Below are 20,525 nucleotides of genomic sequence, written 5' to 3' on the forward strand. Positions count from 1 at the left end.
GAAGAGCATGGGATTTAAAAAACAGACACTTAGTCATCATAAGAAGTTATTTAACATGATAGGAATTTAGAAGGTATGAAAGGAAATGTTCATAATAGGGGATGGGAGTATAAGGGAGATAGATTATGATCAAAATTGAAGTTTGCCATAGCCAGAATAAAGGTCCTCAAAATATGGATGTGCTGATCTCCTGAACCTGTGAATATGTTAAACTGCATGCAGAAGGGATTTTGCAAATACTTAGTAGCTACTGATCTTAAAACGGAAATTCTCCCATTTGGGGTTATCTTGGTAAACCTGATCCAATCACATGAGCCCTTAAAGGCAGAGGACTATCTCTGGCCAGATGAAGAAAAAGGGGGACGATTGCAAGAGTCAATGCATGAGAAGGCCTCAACCAATCATTGTTAATTTTGAAGACAAAGGGGGCCACAGGCCAGGAAATGTGGTTTTAGAAGTTAAGAGCAGCCTTGACTGACAGCCAGCAAGAAAATGGGCACCTCGGTGCCACAACAGTAAGAAACTGATTTCAACTGACAACCGGAATGAGCTTGAAATGGATTCTTTCCAAAGCTTCCAGATAGAGCCTAGCATCACTAACACTTTGATTTCCCTCTTGTGAAACCCAAGCAGAGAAACTAACTGAGTCAACCTGGATTTCAGATTTACAGACTGTGAGATAGTACATCTGTGTTGTTTTGAGAAAACTAATACAAGGTTAAAGTGTTAAGTAGAGACTAAACTATACAGGCCTTCATATGCCTGTTAGGCTATTAGAGAAGTTTTCTTCAAAACACAAAAAGGACTGGATTTTGCATGAAAAGTAAATTTTCCAGCAGTGTTTTGATCTAGTGTCTAGAGTAGACTAGTGTCTAGAGAAGAGGAAAGTAAAATCCTGTACCACAATGTAAGATCCATGAAGGCAGGGATTATTTTCTGTACAATGCTACATCTCCATTCCCTAGAACAGTTCCAGTACTTAACAGGTACTCCAAAAATATTTGCTGTTGAATGAATCATGCTATCCTGTAGTAGAAAGGATCAGTAAATTCGTGGTCAAATTTTGCCTATTGTAATTATGGGCATACTTGGGGAAAGGTGGTCAAAGTCTTCTTTATCTTTACTCACTATTTTCTGCCCACATTCTTTGCATTTTCACTAAAGAAATATTTAGGCAAAAAAGTCACAATAGGTTTAGAAAATAGCACTAAGGTGGCAGTGAATACCGAGATTGAACTTGCCGTCTTGTAAAGGGTAAGAAGGACAAGAGATGCATGGTGGGGATTTGGCTTGGCAGGAGGCCCATCTGGAACCAGGACTAAATATACTAGGAAGCTGTCTTAATAAGGATTTCTTTTTATGCCCCTTCTTATAATAGCTACATGTTCTGGATTTCTCACTCCCTAAATGAGGTGAAAATAAAACTACATTTCCAAGTTAGTCTTTAGAGTGAAACATTCCAAATAGACACCATAAAATGCCCTTTGGCAAACAAAAATAAAATAAAAGCCTAGTGAAAGTGGTTACTCAGACTTACTGGTTTAGGCCTTGGTAGTAAAATAAATTCAGTTTTTGGAAAATTATGTTTATCTTGTGTATTTTTCATGTTTTTAACCCTGGCCATTGTTTATATTGCAATTTCCACAAAGGAAAAGATGGAGTAAATCTTCATGCATCTTTACAAACACAGTTCAATACTCTGCATATAACGAATGTTCACGAAATAGTAACATCTCTCCTATTTATTTTAAAAAGTAGAAAACTAAAGGGGCGCCTGGGTGGCGCAGTCGGTTAAGCGTCCGACTTCAGCCAGGTCACGATCTCGCCGACCGTGAGTTCGAGCCCCGCGTCGGGCTCTGGGCTGATGGCTCGGAGCCTGGAGCCTGTTTCCGATTCTGTGTCTCCCTCTCTCTCTGCCCCTCCCCCGTTCATGCTCTGTCTCTCTCTGTCCCAAAAATAAATAAACATTGAAAAAAAAAATTTAAAAAAAAAAAAAGTAGAAAACTAAAAACTAAAAACAGATCCCTCAGAAATTGGCAACTATACTTTCCCATAGTAATCTTAGATCTAGCTTTTCATTGTCCCATACTCAAAGACAGATAACAAGACAGTTCATTATTTTGATCATTTGATAATTAGTGAATACCTACCATGGGACAAGACACAATGCCGCAGGGATGCAGTGATGATCAAATCAGATTTAGTGGGCCCCTGATAATACAGAGTTCACAGTCTACTTGGAGAAACAGGCTTGAATCAAGTAATCACACTAATAAATATATACATCAATAAATTGAGTAAATGTTCTTACTATAAAGAACATTTCTCTTAGAAAAAAAAGATAGAAAATAATGCCAGGCAGATATTATTATGGAGTTCCTTGAAAGCATGACATTTTGGAGGAATTACAAGCTGTTTAGTAATGCTAGTACAAGAGGCTGGATATGCTGAGGAGCTGAAGTTGGAGTTGGAGAAGCAAGCAAGCCAGAACACGTCCTGCTGAGTTCTCTGGACTTTATTCTATAGATGATGAGCACGCCCACTGTCCTGGGCCTTCCCTTTAATAAAGTAATCATTTAAATTTGCCATATAACTTACAAAATTATACACATATAAATGTCTATATTAACGAAATATTTACCTAAATAAATAATTGTATTAATAATAATTATGTCCCCTTTCCAGAAAAAATTATTGCACTTATATATTTCAGTTATACACACAGACACATATAGACACTCAGACAGACACAAAGACACACACATATACGATCAATCTGGAAACTGCCCCCTTTGTTCCAGAACCCAAATTGTATAAATTGCGTAAACATTAAAAGGCAAGATTTTTTTTCCATCCCCTTTTAGCCCCACTTTTAAACTCAACAGAAAATAAAAAATTTGCCACTCTAAGAAATACAAACTAAACATAGTTAAAGACACCAGCTAGAGAACACAAAAGCCATTTCCATTCTGTAGAGAATTACAAAATGTTACATTTTAAATGAGAAAATAAAACTGTTCTTTTATATCAACATAACACTAGAAAATAGAAATAAAGAAGATTTAAATTAGCCTTTGTTATTACAATGGTAATCAATCTTACCCTTTTCTCAAAATAAACAATTTTGATTAAAATATAAACACAATCCAGAGTTTGAATGAAGAAATTTTAGTCCCTGAATTCATAAAATTTCTATCATATTAGTTGCTACTTAGCTTATTTTTTTTAAGTGGGGAGATATTGTTAGCCATTTTGTTTCATTTGCTTTTACTCTAACTCACTTTATTGTCCATGTAAGCAATACAAAAGTGCAGTCTAAATATTTTCTAATAAAATATTTACGTGCTCAAATCACGTAACAGAGATGTGTGGAAGTTTGGGGTGGGGGCATAGTGGAGAAAGAGGGACTTTTCACTGTTCTAAAATGGAACAGGTAATCTGCATTGGTTAGATAATGTTTCCTCTAATATTCTGAGATATCATCTATAAGGAAGCTGTTAAAGAATAGATTATTGTTTAAGCAAAGATTCATAAAAATGTGGAGCTGAGAGGACCTAAAAGTTGATCCCATCTACATTCTTATTATTCTTTGTGCTTCTTAATTTTTCCCAGACTCACTTGCACTTAGGTTGGAGCCTTGGGACTAGTTATAGTCAGTGGACTATGAATGAAAGTGATCCATTATTTGCCAGCTGAGCTCTTAAGATCTGTGCACTTCTTCCATCTCTCTCTTCTCTTCCTGTAGCTACCTACTAAACCATGGTTCCTCGTGCAACCTGGATTCCCAAGTGACTAGCAGAGTGCCTTCTGCCATCTTGCATATTGGGAAAAAAAATGTGAGTAAGAAACCACTGTTGAACTACTGAGATTCTGGGGTTTGTCTGCTGTAGTAGTTAACATTATTTAATCCAACAGATATAGCATGAAATGTGCTTTGGTCTAACAAAGCCTAAAATATTTGACATTAACCTGAGATCAAAAGGCAAGGTAACTGATAGCAGCAAAGGAAGATACAATCATGCATAGGCTCTATATTTGTTAATGCTAACAAAACAGAAGAGAAACCATGTACTATTTAACTTGTAATTGTTAGAGGAGGTCATGGAGAGGACATGATCTCCAGCTGACCTGTGAGCTATACCTGAGCAATTGAGGCTCCTCATCCCCTTCCTTGTCCTTGGAATATACTGTTGCCATAGTGGAAGCTGTTCCAAGGACATAGCCTTAAGAGTAAGGTGTTGTTGAAACCATCTTCATGATGTATGTGATTGAACCCAGTTTGGGTCCTTATAAACTTTTAAGATTCTGGCAAGCAGGTGAGGAGATCTGGTCATTTTGTAGCCACCCAAGACAAGCCTTGTGTGTAAGTTTCAGGCTTATTAAAACCTGCCACCTACCAATCTGGAGTGGTCTGCCTCTTGCTTTGGTCTCTCCTTGCCCTCTGCATATCAAGGGGCCAATTTGAGAACCAACAGTAGTTCCAGGGAGAGGATGGTCTATTAATTGGTACTGGCTGTGTTTCATAATATATTATGAGAAAATTATTCGCATAGGAAGAATTAGCCAATTTAAAAACAGCAATTTGGGCCTTGCATGATTGGAAAAACTGACAGCTTTCAGATTCTAATAGTAAGAGAACAGATTGAAATTGCCTTTGAGAGATCAAAACCAATATACCTTTTCTACTAAATAAAAAGAAACAGGAAAAGATCAGATTACAGGTGTAGCTGACATATGTTCCAGAGAACTTCAAGTTAGCATCCAATATTTGGGGGAGATCCATGGAATAAGAAAACAAAAAAGTAAAGAAGACTCCAAAATCATAACTCATGGAATTGACTGGAAGCAAATAAATCAGAAGTCTACTGCACTTTCAAAGGGATGCTTATAAGTTTGGACTATAGAACACCTCAGAATGTTCCAGGCTTAAACAAACAAACAAGAAAATACTGTGGGCCTTCAAAGTTATGTGGGAAAAAGTGGTTTTCTTGAGAAATCTTTTTATTGAGCAGAGTTTCCAATTCCTACTTCAGATGAACCAAGAATAATAGAAAAGAAGAAACATCCCAGAAGGCATAGCCAAAGAATAGGAAGAAAAATAGATATAGAAAATCTTCTGGAACATAACAAGAAACTTAATCAAGGAGTCTCTGCTACTCAGGGTAAAAGTTCTTAAAATGTCTGTTCAATGGGATTTCAGAATTTCTCACTTGCCACCCGGTTTTCTTTTTTCCCTGTAGGATTTGTTTATTACAGATATCCTGGTCCTATTCCATTGTTAATATATAAAATGAGAAATTAATTCATAGCTAATTGATCCATGAGGAATATTTTTTATTACCAACTATATTTAATATTTAAATTAATATGTATTTTTTGTAAAATATTAGCCGGTAAACTTTTCTGAGGTTTCAACAAAGGCACTCTATTTAAAAGTCAAAGTTTCTCCTTCAGAGCATGACAAAGATAATGACATCCTCAGAATATAAGTCAGCATGAATGCCCCAGAAACCCTTCTTAGTTTTACTGCATTTAAAGGCCAGCCATCTGAAATTAGGATGTTAGACTTGAAATCTAAGCCAGGATAGCAGAGTGAATTGATGATATTCACTGAACATAGTTTTTGAAGTCTAATTGTATTAGTTCAAATTCTGTCTCTGACAATAACTAGTACAATCTCTTAAACTTCTCTATGTCCCATTTTCCTCATTTTCTTCCATTTCTTAATATGGAGATAATAGTACTGACACATAGGATTGTAAGGATTAAATATGATAATATATAACGTATGGTAAATGCTCAATAGTTAGCTTGATTTATACAAAGAGTAATTAGTATAAATTCTCTTATTGAAAAAGAAAGACAATGGAAGACTTATAGGAGCTTGTCCCACAAGGCACATGTTAGGAATAAAAGCCAGGCCATGGTTCTTTGCTCTACACTCTGGGCCCTTATTTCTGACCTTCTAGTCCTTCTTTCTTTGTCAGGAAATATAACCTGTGTTTATGGCTGAGTAATATTATCAGTTTAATTCCTGTATGTAAAATGGGGATCCAAATCCTCTTCTTATTCTGTACTATTTCTGTCCCTTTCTGATCAAGCTAGCAGTGTTTCTGACTGTATAATGCTCTTAAAATTTCTTTGGTCCCTTATGAATCATATTGGGGTTCATTTCATTAGATAAAAGTCACACTCCTGGGCATCTTCAAGATGTTTTCTACCTTAGGTGGAAGTTGAGGCTACGAGAACAAAGCACCATTGCTCAACTGAATAGTTCTCTGAGTTATATCTTTCTGAGGTTTCAACACAGGATGTAATAGTTACATTTATGGATTTGTTTTTAAATCATAATTTCCTGACTTAAAGCATTTATCATCTCTTACAGTTTCTGAGAATCACATATTCAGGGGCAACTCACCTGGATGATTTTGACTAAGTGTCTCTTATGAGGTTGTAGTCAAATGGGGGCCAGAGATACAGTTACCAGAAGGCATGACTGACTTTGGAAAATCCACTCTCAAGGTAGATCACTCACTCAATCACTTGGCTGGCAAGTTGTTTCTCATTATTATGAAGAAGCCTCAGTTCATTCTCATGCATCCCTTTCCATAAGGCTATTTGAATGTCCTTACAATAGGACAGATGGCTTTATCCAGAGTAAATGATCCAAGAGAGGACAAAGTAGAAACTGAAGTATTTTTTATGACCTAGTTTTGAGAATTATACAAAACCAATTCTACAGTATTCTATTTTTCACACAGACCACACATGATTCAAAGCGGAGGGAGTACCACAGCCAGATGCAAATACTAGAAGTGGAACATAGGGGGCCATCTTGGAAGCTAGCTCCCACACTGCCTTCTAGTGATAGGAAATAGATATTAAACACAATAAGTATAAATAAAGTACACAGTATGGTCAAAGATGTTAAGTGCTATGAATGAGAAGAAAGAAAAAAAGACCACAGTTAGGGAATGGAGAGAGCAGTTTGCAGTGATAGTCAGTGTCGGCCTTACTAAAAAGATGATAGTTTTGTAAAGACCTGAAGAAAGGAATTTTATAATGCTGATATTCTAATAATATACTGCCATATTTTATTTATTTCAAAGGGTATCATATTTTCAAGCACAGAATCAATTTGATATATTAAGAAAACATATTTCTTATTATGTCTAAGGCTACATACAAAGCTTATAAAAGCCTCTTTCCAAGGATTTGGTGTTCACAGGCCTTGTATAAGAGGATTACAAGTTAGTAGTAAAAGGATTTACAGTGATTCTTAGTGATGTTATTTATTTGTAAATTCTTAACCGTTTTTAAAAGTCATTGAGCTAGTCCTCTTAAAAAGCAGCATCTAATATTTGAGGCATACAAAACAATGTATTTAACTAATAAAGTATAATAACACTTTATAAGATTTATTATATTTACTTTCTAATATTTACTCATATTTTTGTATATACTGTTTTTCACTCAAATTTACTTTATGTACCATATTCCATTGTGTGGAGAGAGCACAATTCATACTTTCTCTGGTCAATAAATACATAGTTCCAGTCATCCTTGACATTAAAAATAATCATTCTAGGAAAATTCTTAGACAAGCTTTTATTTTTTTTTAATATAATATATTGACAAGTTAGCTAACATACAGTGTATACAGTGTGCTCTTGGATTCGGGAGAAGATTCCCATGATGCATCACTTACATACAACACCCAGTGCTCATCCCAACAAGTGCCCTCCTCAATGCCCATCACCCATTTTCCTGTCTCCCCCTCTCCCTGTCATCAGCCTTTAGTTTGTTTTCTGTATTTAAGAGTCCGTTATGGTTTGTCTCCCTCTCCGTTTGAAACTATTTTTCCCCCTTCTCTTCCCCATGGTCTTCTGTTAAGTTTCTCAAATTCCACATATGAGTGAAAATATATGATATCTGTCTTTGACTGACTTATTTTACTTAGCATTATACCCTCAAGTTCCATCCACATTGTTGCAAATGGCAGGATTTCATTCTTTCTCATTGCCAAGTAGCATTCCACTGTATATATAAATCACATCTTTATCCATTCATCAGTTGATGGATATAATTTGGCTATTGTTGAAAGTGCTGCTATAAACATTGGGGTACATGTACCCCTATGAATCAGCACTCCTGTATCTTTTAAATAAATTCCTAGTAGTGCTATTGCTGGATTGTAGGGTAATTGTATTTTTAATTTTTTGAGGAAATTTCACACTGTTTTCCAGAGTGGCTGTACCAGTTTGCATTCCCACCAACAATGCAAGAGGGTTCCTGTTTCTTCATATCCTCATCAACGTCTGTTGTTTCTTGAGTTGTTAATTTCAGTCACTCTGGCCAGTGTGAGGTGGTATCTCAATGTGGTTTTGATTTGTATTTCCCTGATGATGAGTGATGTTGAGCATCTCTTCATGTGTCTGTTGGCCATCTGGATGTCTTCTTTGGAAAGGCGCTAGACAGGCTTTTCTAAGGTAGACATGAAGTAGGTCAAAACACCATTTATAGTAATGATAATAATAAAGATAGATACCAGGAACAAATTTAACAAATATTTTGCACCTTTCTGTAGACAAATATAAATCCTTATTGAGACAAAGAGAGATGTATACCATATTCATCAATTGACACAAAATTTCAATTGTTTTTAAATTAATGCTCTTTAATTGTAATTTCAATAAAAATCTTACATAGTTTCGAAGAAATTTCACAGCTGATTATAAATTAATTTGAATGTATGAAAAAATAAGAACAGCTAAAAATTCTTTTAAAATATTTATTTAATTAGTTTTGATAGAGAAAGAGAGACTGCGTGCACAGAGATGGGGCAGAAAGGATCCAAAGCAGGCTCCACGCTGACAGCAGAGAGCCTGATGCAGGGCTCAAACTCATGAACCGTGGTATCATGACCTGAGCTAAAGTTGGATACTTAATTGACTGAGCCACCCAGGTGCCCCAACAGCTAAAAAATTCTTAACAAAGAAAACAAATAAGTTTTGGGAACTTTTCCTATCCAGATATAGTAGAGTTCAAAACCACCTGATTTTCATTATGTATAATGATTACTTTTTTCTTTAGGTAGATTTATCATTCTGGAAGAAACAATCAATATCAAATGCATGTCGACATCTTAGTCTCGTTGTATATCAAAATTGCAACTAAAAACTATTAAAACTCATTGTTAGTATGTAAATTTTCCCTTTCTGGGACTAAATAAGTACAAAGTAAAATTATTAAATTAATTTTATGTATAGGTTTTAATGATTTTTATCAGGGATATTTGTTTAATTTACAATAATAATTGACTGATGGTATTCTGATAGCATTCCCATAGACTCGTCAGAATCTTTTCTCTGAGGTGACTGTCAGTTTCAAACTGTGTGGTCTGAGAGATCTAAATGTCTTTGATCACATCCCTAAAGGATGTGGGAATAAGAACAAAGCCTAAATTTCCTATACACGGATGCCAGGTCCAACAGGAGCTCTATCACTTTACCTGATACATGCTTTGTTCTCTTCCCACCATAATAGGATCAGAGATTGTACTAAAATATTTTGATTTCTCCTCTAGACAGGCACAAATTCAATATGGTTGCTTAATAAAATTAATTATGCACAATAATTTATAATAAAGGAAATTTTCAATCAGAATATAGCTTTCAAATATACATAAATGGACATGAAAATGACACATTTTCCATTGGCTTACAGGAAGAACATAAAAACTAATGTTCCACTTCACACATTACCCATCTTAAATTTTATAATTTATGGTAGTAATATTTGCTTTTTGCCTCAAAAATGTTTCCCCTTTTGCTTGATTTAATTACTTTTTCTAGGAAGCCTTAACTAGCCCCATAAGGAACTCACTACCCTCTCTTTGTGTAATGCTTTTGTAGTTCCTTATTCCACTAAATTGTTCACATGACTGTTTTTCCTTACAGATTGTAACCTTTTGAGAACACAGATGTCATCTTATTCATCTGTGTACACAACCAACTGGAAAGTAAAGGGCCTTCCTCACAAGGAATGTCAAATCCTTGAACTGTTATTTCTGCTACCACATCAACCATGATGTGTTTACTTTCATAATCAATTCTTTCACAGCTTCCATCTAGTTTTACTTACAGCCTTTTGAGGGTTGTTTTTCAGAAAATTATTGCATAACCTTTTGTTCACACCAATTTATGATGTCATTGGCCCATGCTACATTTTACTTAATGTTTCCCATATGTCAAGCACAGTGCTAAGTACTAGGTATATAAACATGAAGAAGACATAGCCTACCCTTAAATAATTCAAAGACCAGTCATACAGGATACAAAAACTAATAATTACAGTGCAATACAGTGCTATAACATAGACAGGAACAGAGTGATCTAGAAACATACATTTAGTGACTGGTTCTGGCTACTTGAGAACAGATTCAAAGAGCTTAACACATTGGCAGATGTTGCTACATAAAAAGAAGGACGCAAATTTTAGGAAGAATGTATGCAAAGATATGCAGTCAAGAAAGGATGAGGCAGATCTCGTGAATATGGAGCTCCTCTCAATGTTTGGAACACAGGGTATCTGATGTGGAGAGAAGAAATGTTGGGAAGTTGGTCAGTAAACTAGAACAAATCTTAGGGGCCATGTTGTCCTTGCACAGGAGCCATGCTAATCTTCTTTATATTGTTCTAATTTTACTGTATGTGCTGCTGAAGCAAGCACTTAGAGGCAATGTTAAGGAATGTATGTTTTATCTGTGGTAACATAATGCTGGAGGCAGGATGAGGACAGGTTTGGAGGTGAGGAAGTTTGTGGCAGAAGGACCAATCAGGAGGCTTTTAAATCTTCTAGAGAAAACATGAGGTGATCTTTCAAATGGTGGAGGCATTGTGGGGCACAAAGATTAATTTGGTTGATGTTAATAAAATAAACTCAAATGAGCAAAATAGAAAGAAGAATCAGTAGGATGGAGAAGCTAAGGATGATTCCTTGTTTCTTCTATGAAACACTGAACATGAGAAGAATCTCTCTAGGTTTAAATAATGTTTGGAGTGCCTGGAAGACAAACAGGCAGACATGTCTAGTAGATAAATGCATCTGGAATTCAAGAGTAAAGTTGCGACTCACTGATTAGAAGTTTTCCCCTTATATCTGGTAATGAAAACCATGAAAGTAGATCAGATCACCCAAAATTTAAATGGTAAATAAAAATGAAAGACAGAAAAGAGTAGAACTTGAGTCATCCACCAATATATAAATAGTGACCAGACAACAGAGGAAAAGGATCCTATGAAGAATCCCAAATAGACTAATCAAAATGATAAGTAGTAGCCGTGAGAGAATAGGAAATTACTGTTGAAAACTGCAAATCCCTCATATGAGAGAAAAGCTTAGTTAAATTTGTCAAATAAGAAGAAACTGCCATGAAGGTTGGAAAAGCCATTCAGGGAAGGGCAGGAGTCAGAGACTCAATAACCAAGGTTTGAGGACATTAAGTATTTCTTAATAAGAGTGATACTGAAAGGAAGGAGAGATATAAGTGCAGTCATTTGAGCAGGATAATGGAAGCCTGTTTGTTTTTGTTTTTGTTTTTGTTTTTGTTTTTTACAACCTGAAAAGAAAGAGGTAAAAGAATAGGCAAATTGTTGGTAGAGAAAATAGACAAGATAATGGGATAAAATCTCTTTATAAGTGATGGGAACTGAGATACTGGTGTATTAGTTTCATACTGATGCTGTATCTTGGTAGCCTACAACAACAAAAATTATTATCTTACAGTTCTGGAGGTCAGAAGTCCAAAATGGGTTTTATCAGGATAAAAAAATCAAGATGTCAGTAGGGCTGAGCTCCTTTCTGGAGGCTATAGAGGATGATCCATTTGCTTGCCTTTTGAAGCTTCTAGAAGCTATCTGTATTCCTTCGTTTATAGCTTCATCCTCCATCTTTAAAGCCAGCAGCATGAGATCTTCAAATCTCTCTCTCTCTCTCTGTCTCTGTCTCTCTCTCTCTCTCTCTCTCTCTCTCACACACACACACACACACACACACACCTCAACTTCTGTTGTCAAATCTTCATATCACCTCTGACTCTGACCTTGTATTTCCTTTTTACAAGGATCTTGTGAGCAAAGTGGGCCAACTCAGATAATCCAGAACAATCTCCTTATCTCAAGATTCTATACTTAATCATCTGCAAAGTCTCTTTTGTCATATAAATTTTTTCTAACGTTTATTTATTTTTGAGACAGAGAGAGACAGAGCATGAATGGGGGAGGGTCAGAGAGAGGGAGACACAGAATCTGAAATACGCTCCAGGCTCTGAGCTGTCAGCACAGAGCCCAACACGGGGCTCGAACTCACGGACCGCGAGATCATGACCTGAACCGAAGTCGGCAGCTTAACCGACTAAGCCACCCAGGCGCCACCTCTTTTGTCATATAAAGTAAAATATTTACAAGGGCCATATATGAAGATGTTGACATTTTGGGGGGAGCATTATTCTGTTTACCACACCGAGTAAGAGTGAGTGATTAAACTAGGAAAGGAAAATCAACTCCTCTTCTTTTAATAGGAAACAAGAAGGAGACCAGAGTATATGATGTCATATTCAAGTCAGAAACAAAGTTTGGAACTGGTCCTGTCTAATGGCCATATTTTCTTCTTGGCAGCATTGGGAGGGTGAAGTATGCCATTGACAAGAGGAACACGTTTTTGGAAAACCCAGTAAAGTTAGTTGCAGAGAACATGATAAAAAAAGGGGAAGAGACCATGAAGAAGCATGCGGGAACTCCAGTGGAGCTAGAAAGCATAAGACCTATGTGGAGCTTATTGACTTAACTTGGAGATTTGTCCAGCAACACTTTGCAGCCTGGGAACAGAATCAAAGAAATGAATAGTTGGATTCATCAAGTGATGATGTCTGAAGGGTGGCTATAGTTGGGAAAATAAGGATAAATGGAAGCAAGGATCCTGGTGAATATATATTATCATTGAAACCACTGATCCTAGCATTAGTCTTGGTCAGATTCATTCTTCCCTGATTTTGAAATTTTATAAAAATGTATTTAATATACAAGCTATGTGTGTGTTTGTGTATGTGTGTGTGTGTGTGTGTGTGTGTGTGTGTGTATGTGTATATGGGTGTGTGTGTGTGTATGAGAGACAGAGAGATTCCCAAGCCTTGGAAATGCAAATTTCTTAGCTATAGCATTGACAGATCAATATCCTTATGTATTCAAATTACAAAATCATGTCAGTAACCAAAGTAACTTGGTGGAAGCTGAAACATAAAAGTAGATTAGGATGATTAATAAAACCATCCTCATTCTTCTAGTACATCATATTAATTTAAATTTTTCTGAAATCAGTTTTTGACTGGCTTGATTAATTTTACTGAAAGTTTGTTTAACAAAGTTTAAAGCAAATCAGCAAATAGAGTTTTCCCACTGGTACAGATAAAAATATAATTTACTACATAATTATTTTGTAATTACTTTGTCATCAGATATCTTTTATGAGAAATTTAACTCTATCTCCCATGTAATCTGTTCCATTTAGTTTAACTCTGGGTGTCATTATTCACATTTTATCAGTTATAATTCATTAAAATATTATGCCAATTTCATTAGCAGGTCAAAGCCTGTCAGTCAACATTCTAGAAAGCTACAATCATTTCATTATTGAACATTTTAATTCTAAATTTCCCTAACTAGGAATATACTGGCAAGCTCTTCACCCAGTATGAAAAATATTTGTGTTTAATTTGTGTTTTTTCCTTAAAATATTACATTATGTTTTGTTTCTTTAACTACCCTACTACTTTCCCATTGTTCTTTTCTTGGCCTCATTTGCACAGACAACCAAGTGGATCTAATTAATTTAGAATATTTTAAACCACTTAGAAAATTAGGTGCATGTTAAAGTCACATAAAGAACTTTACAAAAATACAGATAGTGATGAGATCATTAAATGTTTTTGAAGATAAGAAACGCCATACTCAGTGCCCTAGATCAAGATTACTCTTATAGCAGTTGGCAGTAGATCCGAGGCAGGGACTCCAGACAGGAGCACGTTCCCATAGCTAGTGTGCTAAGTAATGCAGTCCTAAACCAAGACTATGGCCATAATCATGACAAGATTATTAGAAATGGAAGAGAAATATATAAAATAGGTCTCAAAGAAGCTGCCCTAACCATCCCACAGAGTTGTTCTGGAAACAGTGTGAAATTACAAAGGGAAAAAGTTAGAAAAGTCACAATTCTTTACATGTCTAAGTCCTCACATTATTCATTATGTAGGAACCCATTTCTCTCTCAGGGCTCTGTGCTTCACCTGCAAGATTTTGTGAGAGAAGAGTTCATGCAAGCCACAACAAACTTCTGTAGTCAGTATTTATAGCCTGCTTTTGCAATGGGCTATTAAGTATTTTTATTACTTCCTTAGAAAAATTATCTACATATCATCTTTTTAAAAATGAAAGCTGTTTGGGAAAAATATTTGTGTTGTTTAAATATTTACATATATAACATCCAATATTAATGCTCTGAGCCATTGTCTTTTTTTTGGAATAAAATTATGTGCCAGTATTCATAAATTTTGATAAATCAGAAAAGAAGCATTTCTCATTTTTTCTGCCATTTTATCCAAATGAATTAGTAATAAATTAAAGTTAATAAAATTTAAAAATGCAGCATAATAATAAAAGTATTCAATATTTAAATGTGACATCGATTTTTACTATTAGAGAATAAAGAAATGAAAATATACCAAAATTAGTTGTATCTAATGTTCGTGTTAGTTTTTCACCAAGTTTCCATGTCATGGAATTTTCCTTATTGTCCCTTGTTAGTGCTTATATCTGAGAATAATCTACTGAGTAACTATGACTTTAGAAGTTTGAAACTGAACAAGGGAGAGTTAAAACATAAGGCATTAAATTTTGTGAACGATTAGTCAACAGATAATTAGTCATACTGGCAACAACTGCATTCACAGGGTATAAATGCCAGACAATGGCTGAAATAAGTGTGTTTCAGAGAATATCAGCTACAGGCAATCATTGTTACTATAGTAAACAAGAAATTAAAACCGTATCACATTGCAATGCTTATTCCCAGAGGAAAAAAATACCTCTTATATGCTTATATACATATCAGATATGCAAATATCTGAGTGTAATTTTTTCACATTTTTCCCATCAAACCCAAATAAGCTACTTTAAATGGGCACTCAGGATTCGCTTTTAATTCAGCAAGAAGGTGCCACTGCAACATTAATATACAAAATATTTACTCACCTCTGCATACATTAATCTTTTAAAATTTTGATAAACATCACTCATCATCAGGGAAATACAAATCAAAACCACCATGAGATACCACCTTACACCTGTCAGAATGGCTAACATTAACAACTCAGGCAACAGCAGATGTTAGCGAGGATGCGGAGAAAGAGGATCTCTTTTGCACTGTTGGTGGCAATGCAAGCTGGTGCAGCCACTCTGGAAAACAGTATGGAGGTTCCTCAAAAAACTAAAAATAGAACTACCCTATGAGCCAGCAATTGTACTACTAGACATTCATCTAAGGGATACAGGTGTGCTGTTTCGAAGGGGCACATGCACCCCCATGTTTACAGCAGCACTATCAACAATAGCCAAAGTATGGAAAGACCCCAAATGTCCATCAATGGATGAGTGGCTAAAGAAGATGTGGTATTTATATATAATGGAGTATTACTCGTCAATCAAAAAGAATGAAATCTTGCCATTTGCAACTACATGGATGGAACTGGAGGGTATTATGCTAAATGAAATTGGAGAAAGACATATGACTTCACTCATATGAAGACTTTAAGAGACAAAACAGATGAACATAAGGGAAGGGAAACAAAAATAACATAAAAACAGGGAGGGGGACAAATCAGAAAAGACTCATAAATATGGAGAACAAACTGAGGGTTGCTGGAGGGGTTGTGGGAGGGGGGATGGGCTAAATGGGTAAGGGGCATTAAGGAATCTACTCCTAAAATCATTGTTTCACTATATGCTAACTAATTTGGATGTAAATTAAAAAAATAAATAAATAAAATTTAAAAAAATAAGTAAAACCATAAAAATAAAATAAAATAAAAATAAACTATTATGAAACTATAAAAGAAGATAAATTATAATAATAAAAGAGTATGGGTCATTTTAAGTTAATTTATATATATATATATATATATAAAAAAACAGTGGTGCCTGAGTGGCTCAGTCAGTTAAGCATCCGACTTTGCTCAGGTCATGATCTCACTGTTCCTGGGTTCAAGCCCCAAATCTGGCTCTGTGCTGACAGCTCAGAGCCTGCAGCCTACTTCGGATTCTGTGTCTCCTCTCTCTGCTCTGCCCCCAATTGTGCTTTGTCTCTCTCTCTCTCTCAGAAGTAAATAAACATTAAAAAACTTAGAAAAACATAAACTAAATAAATTCAGAAAGTAATTTTCTTATTTTACTAAGGAGTCACCATCGGTTTCCTTTGAGTAGCCTCTCCATTAGTACATTTAAAATATAATAAACAGGGGTCCCTGGGTAGCTCAGTCAGGTAAACTTCAGACTCTTGATTTTGGCTCAGGTCATGATCGCATAGTTCATGATTTCAGGCCCCACACTGGGCTCTGTGCTGGCAGCAAGGAGCCTATTTGAGATTCTCTGTGTCCTGTCTCCCTCTCTCTGCCCCTCCCCTGATCATGCTCTCAACAACAAATAAAGAAACTGAAAAAATATAATAAACAATAAATATGTATATATAATAAACAAAAATTTGACTAATATTTTCAGAAGTATCTATTCCAAAATGAGTTTATTTATTCTATTATATTTAGAATATAATTATATTATAGAGTTTATATATTCTATTTATTGTGTAAGTCCCTTTTAAACTGAGGAAATGAAGAACATGTTTTCCTAAAATATTTTTTGCTGATTTTTTCTCAAATTAAGATTCAGCTATATTGAGAAGATAACTCTTACTTCAACATATTTCAAAATGGATACCATAGACAATATCCATAATCCTGTTGGGTTTCACATCAGTTTATACTTTTAAGATTATCTCAGGACTTTAAAGTTGAGGTAAACCTGTGTAATACATACCTCACACTTAACAATTGGTGATTCAATCATAAATGTCTTCATTTTCCTGATTTTCATTTTGCTGTTTACTACCTAATTAACCAACAGCATTGCATGAAATATTTAACATAATTACTTCTATAAAATACCTCAGCCTAAAGTAAAGCAACCTAATTTACAATTCCAACTTCATCCTAAACTGGGTATTTGTGAACTTGAATTATTTTAAAAACTTTTTCTTAAATCCTAATTGGTTTCATTGTAGATAGCAAGGGAATAGAAGTTAAATTCCTTATATTTCTACTTTCCTCAGTCTCTCTCTTTAGCTACAACTCAATCTTTCTCTCTCGAGATAGTCCTAGAAATGATACAGAGATGAGATAATAATAGAGCTTTCCTTCTATTCCCAGAGGTGGTTATATTCTGACCCAAGAGAAATAGGAGAGTTATCACAATAATTCTGACTTTTTCCAAACTTCTTTTAAACTCTGAAGAGAATGACCAATAATAAACTCAACAACTCCAGAAGCCAACTTAGTTTACCTAATCTTTGATAATCAACTTGACAAATGGTATTTTCAATATTTAATTGTATAATTATGGTACCTTTTTTTCCATTTACAAGTCAATGCATTCAGCAAGCATGTGCATTTTTCTTTCCAAAATGTTTACTCTAAAGAAAAAAAGAGACGTATTAGTATATGAATTCCCTCTGAAATTTTTATTGCTTTTCCCATTACTCTTCTTAGTTATAGCTCCAAGTATGAAATTATCTACTCATCAATATATTAGGCAAAATTCAACCTAACTGGCACATTGAGAATAATTTACAATCTGTTGGATTAAATCACTGAAACTTTTGAGCAAATAATAATTAATTCTCTTGCTAAAAAGAAGCACAAAACACACTTTCCATTATAAACATAAAGGAAAGAATATGGTTTTAGATCTAGCCAGACTTGGGGAGTGACTTTAGGCAGTTTACTTGATTTTTTTGGACATCAGTTTTTTCATCTTTAAAATAGGGATAAAATGTCTACCTCGTAGGACTAAATAAAAATACACCTTGTGTCTGACACATAATCATATTCAATAAATAAGAGCAGAAGAGGGGGAGGAAAAGGAGATGATTATTATGATGCAGCCATTACTATCTGAAGTCAAACAATCCCATTCCCTCCCTTAACCTCTCCTTCATTCACTCCCCTATCACTAAAAGTACCTACTTTCCTCAAGCTTGGCCTTTCTCACAGAACTGTAGAGTTTCTCAAAACTAGTGGAGTCTCTCTAGATTTGTAGACTCTTGACTTAGCCTGATATGTAGTCAAGAATTTGGCAGATTCCAAAGGGTCCAACTATTTTTAGCTAGAGATGTAGGCCACATTAATAGAGTTCAGCCGGCTTCACCTCCTCCCTAATATGATTTAGTGCTAATATTTGGGGTGCAATGATTCAAAATGACTGACAATATGGGGCGCCTGGGTGGCTCAGTCAGTTAAGCGTCCAACTTCGGCTCAGGTCCTGATCTCGCGGTTTGTGAGTTCGAGCCCCACGTCGGGCTCTGTGCTACAGCTCAGAGCCTGAAGTCTGCTTCAGATTCTGTGTCTCCCTCTCCCCCTGCCTCTCCCCTGCTCATGCTCTGACTCTGTCTTTAAATAATAAATAAACATTTTAAAAAAATTCAAAATGACTGACAATATGAACCAAGTCTAGTTCCCTAGAAAAGGTCAAGCTATGTGTATTGTAATATTTTCTTTGTTCTAGCTTCCTCCTAGACTCTGAGAAGTAGGAATTCTTTGTTTTCCACAAGGAATAAATTCCCTCTACAAAAGCATTTTGGTTGCCACACTGTAGGTGGATATTAATTACTTTTAGATGTTTTGACTACAGATATTTGTCTCAATAGACTCAGGTAGATATAAACTCGGCTTTACAAGGTCCATTCTTTTCCATGCTAGTGGACACTATGCAGGCCTACACTCCTCAAAATTACTATGGCCTAAGTCAGATCCATCAGGAAATAGTGAGACAGAGATGTGTTTGCAAGAAGGTTACTGAGCAGGGCTCTTGAGACTAATACCTTTGAAAAGAATGCAGGAGGCCACAGTGAGCAGAGGGAGAGGTTAAATCACCACGCATGTGAAATAAAGGGCTCAGCTGAATTGGCAGGGAGATTGGGAGGTAGACTAGCCTTTTAGAGTCATCCAGGATTAAAGCAGAGTCCTGGCCTTTTTTCATCCTGCATTATTGGTTGCTTCCTTGGAAGAGGCTTTGCCCTGTGTTGCTGAAAGCAATTGCTGGGGAGGCACTCAGCTGTGAACAGTTGGTAGCCAACACACCTGGCAGTTTGAAGAATGCTTCATTGTAAAGGGAGGTGTGGGTGGTGCACTGCAAAATTCACTACCTACTGCTAACCAACCATCATTTACTTTTAGTGCTTCAGAATAAAATATTTTATGGAAATTGGGGGGGGGAGCATATATATTATGATGAAACAGTCTTTGTCATAGTGACATTTCAGTAACTTTACCAGGTAAAATATAACAATCCTTTAAAGGGAGTATTTTTCTTTTATCCACACCACAAACTGGGGTTTCAGGGGCCAACCTGCAAATATAACAACTGATGATCACAGGCCTTGCTATTCTACAGCATTAAGGATTCCAGAGAGAATACTGACCAACTAACAGCAGTAAGAAGGCTGAGAATGGTGGATCATAGTAAGTTGAAGACGTGTGGAATAAATCAGGCCAGAAGTGCCTGAAAAATTGCAGGCAGTCTAGATTTTAGAAACTAATAAACCTAAAGACAATAGTGTAAACTGTGTCATAACTTGGTACTTACATTGGTATCTACAATCCTTATTCACCAGCAGCTCTTTCTACACCAGTGTTTCCCGGTGGACTCCTCCTGTGCACCAGTCTCAAAGGATAGTCATGAAAGGAAGTTCTAGGTCCAATGTGATTGGGAAACTCACCATTTGAAAATCCCCCTTTGAGGCTGCAGTGTTTGTTAGGATATTAAAATCTCAAGAAGTCAGTCTGCCCACTTTTTTTCACCTCATCATTTTTCACATTCACAGTTATACCATCTTTTTTCATGGAACCTTTATTGTTCTAAAGAAATCATGTCCTGGAGAAATGAAGCTAGGTCATCCTTCTCCATATAATTCTAAAATGTATTATGGAAAAAAATACTTCAATTAAGAAACAGTCTGCTTTGGGGCATCTGGGTGGCTCAGTCGGTTGAGCGTCCGACTTTGGCTCAGGTCATGATCTCGCGGTCTGTGAGTTCAAGCCCCGCGTCGGGCTCTGTGCTGACAACTCAGAGCCTGGAGCCTGCTTTGGATTCTGTGACTTCCTCTCCCTCTGCCCCTCCCTGACTCTCACTCTGTCTCTCTCTCTC

General features: G+C 35.9%; 1 non-coding gene across 1 annotated transcript; it reads right to left on the bottom strand.

Moving 5' to 3' along the window:
* Positions 1-10,625: 10,625 nt before the first annotated feature.
* Positions 10,626-10,731, bottom strand: LOC123610025. Its single transcript, XR_006718062.1, has one exon. It is a non-coding gene; the product is annotated as a U6 spliceosomal RNA (small nuclear RNA).
* Positions 10,732-20,525: the final 9,794 nt, after the last annotated feature.

The sequence above is a fragment of the Leopardus geoffroyi genome, chromosome B2, assembly GCF_018350155.1.
Source record: "Leopardus geoffroyi isolate Oge1 chromosome B2, O.geoffroyi_Oge1_pat1.0, whole genome shotgun sequence".
NCBI classification, from domain to species: Eukaryota; Metazoa; Chordata; class Mammalia; order Carnivora; family Felidae; genus Leopardus; species Leopardus geoffroyi.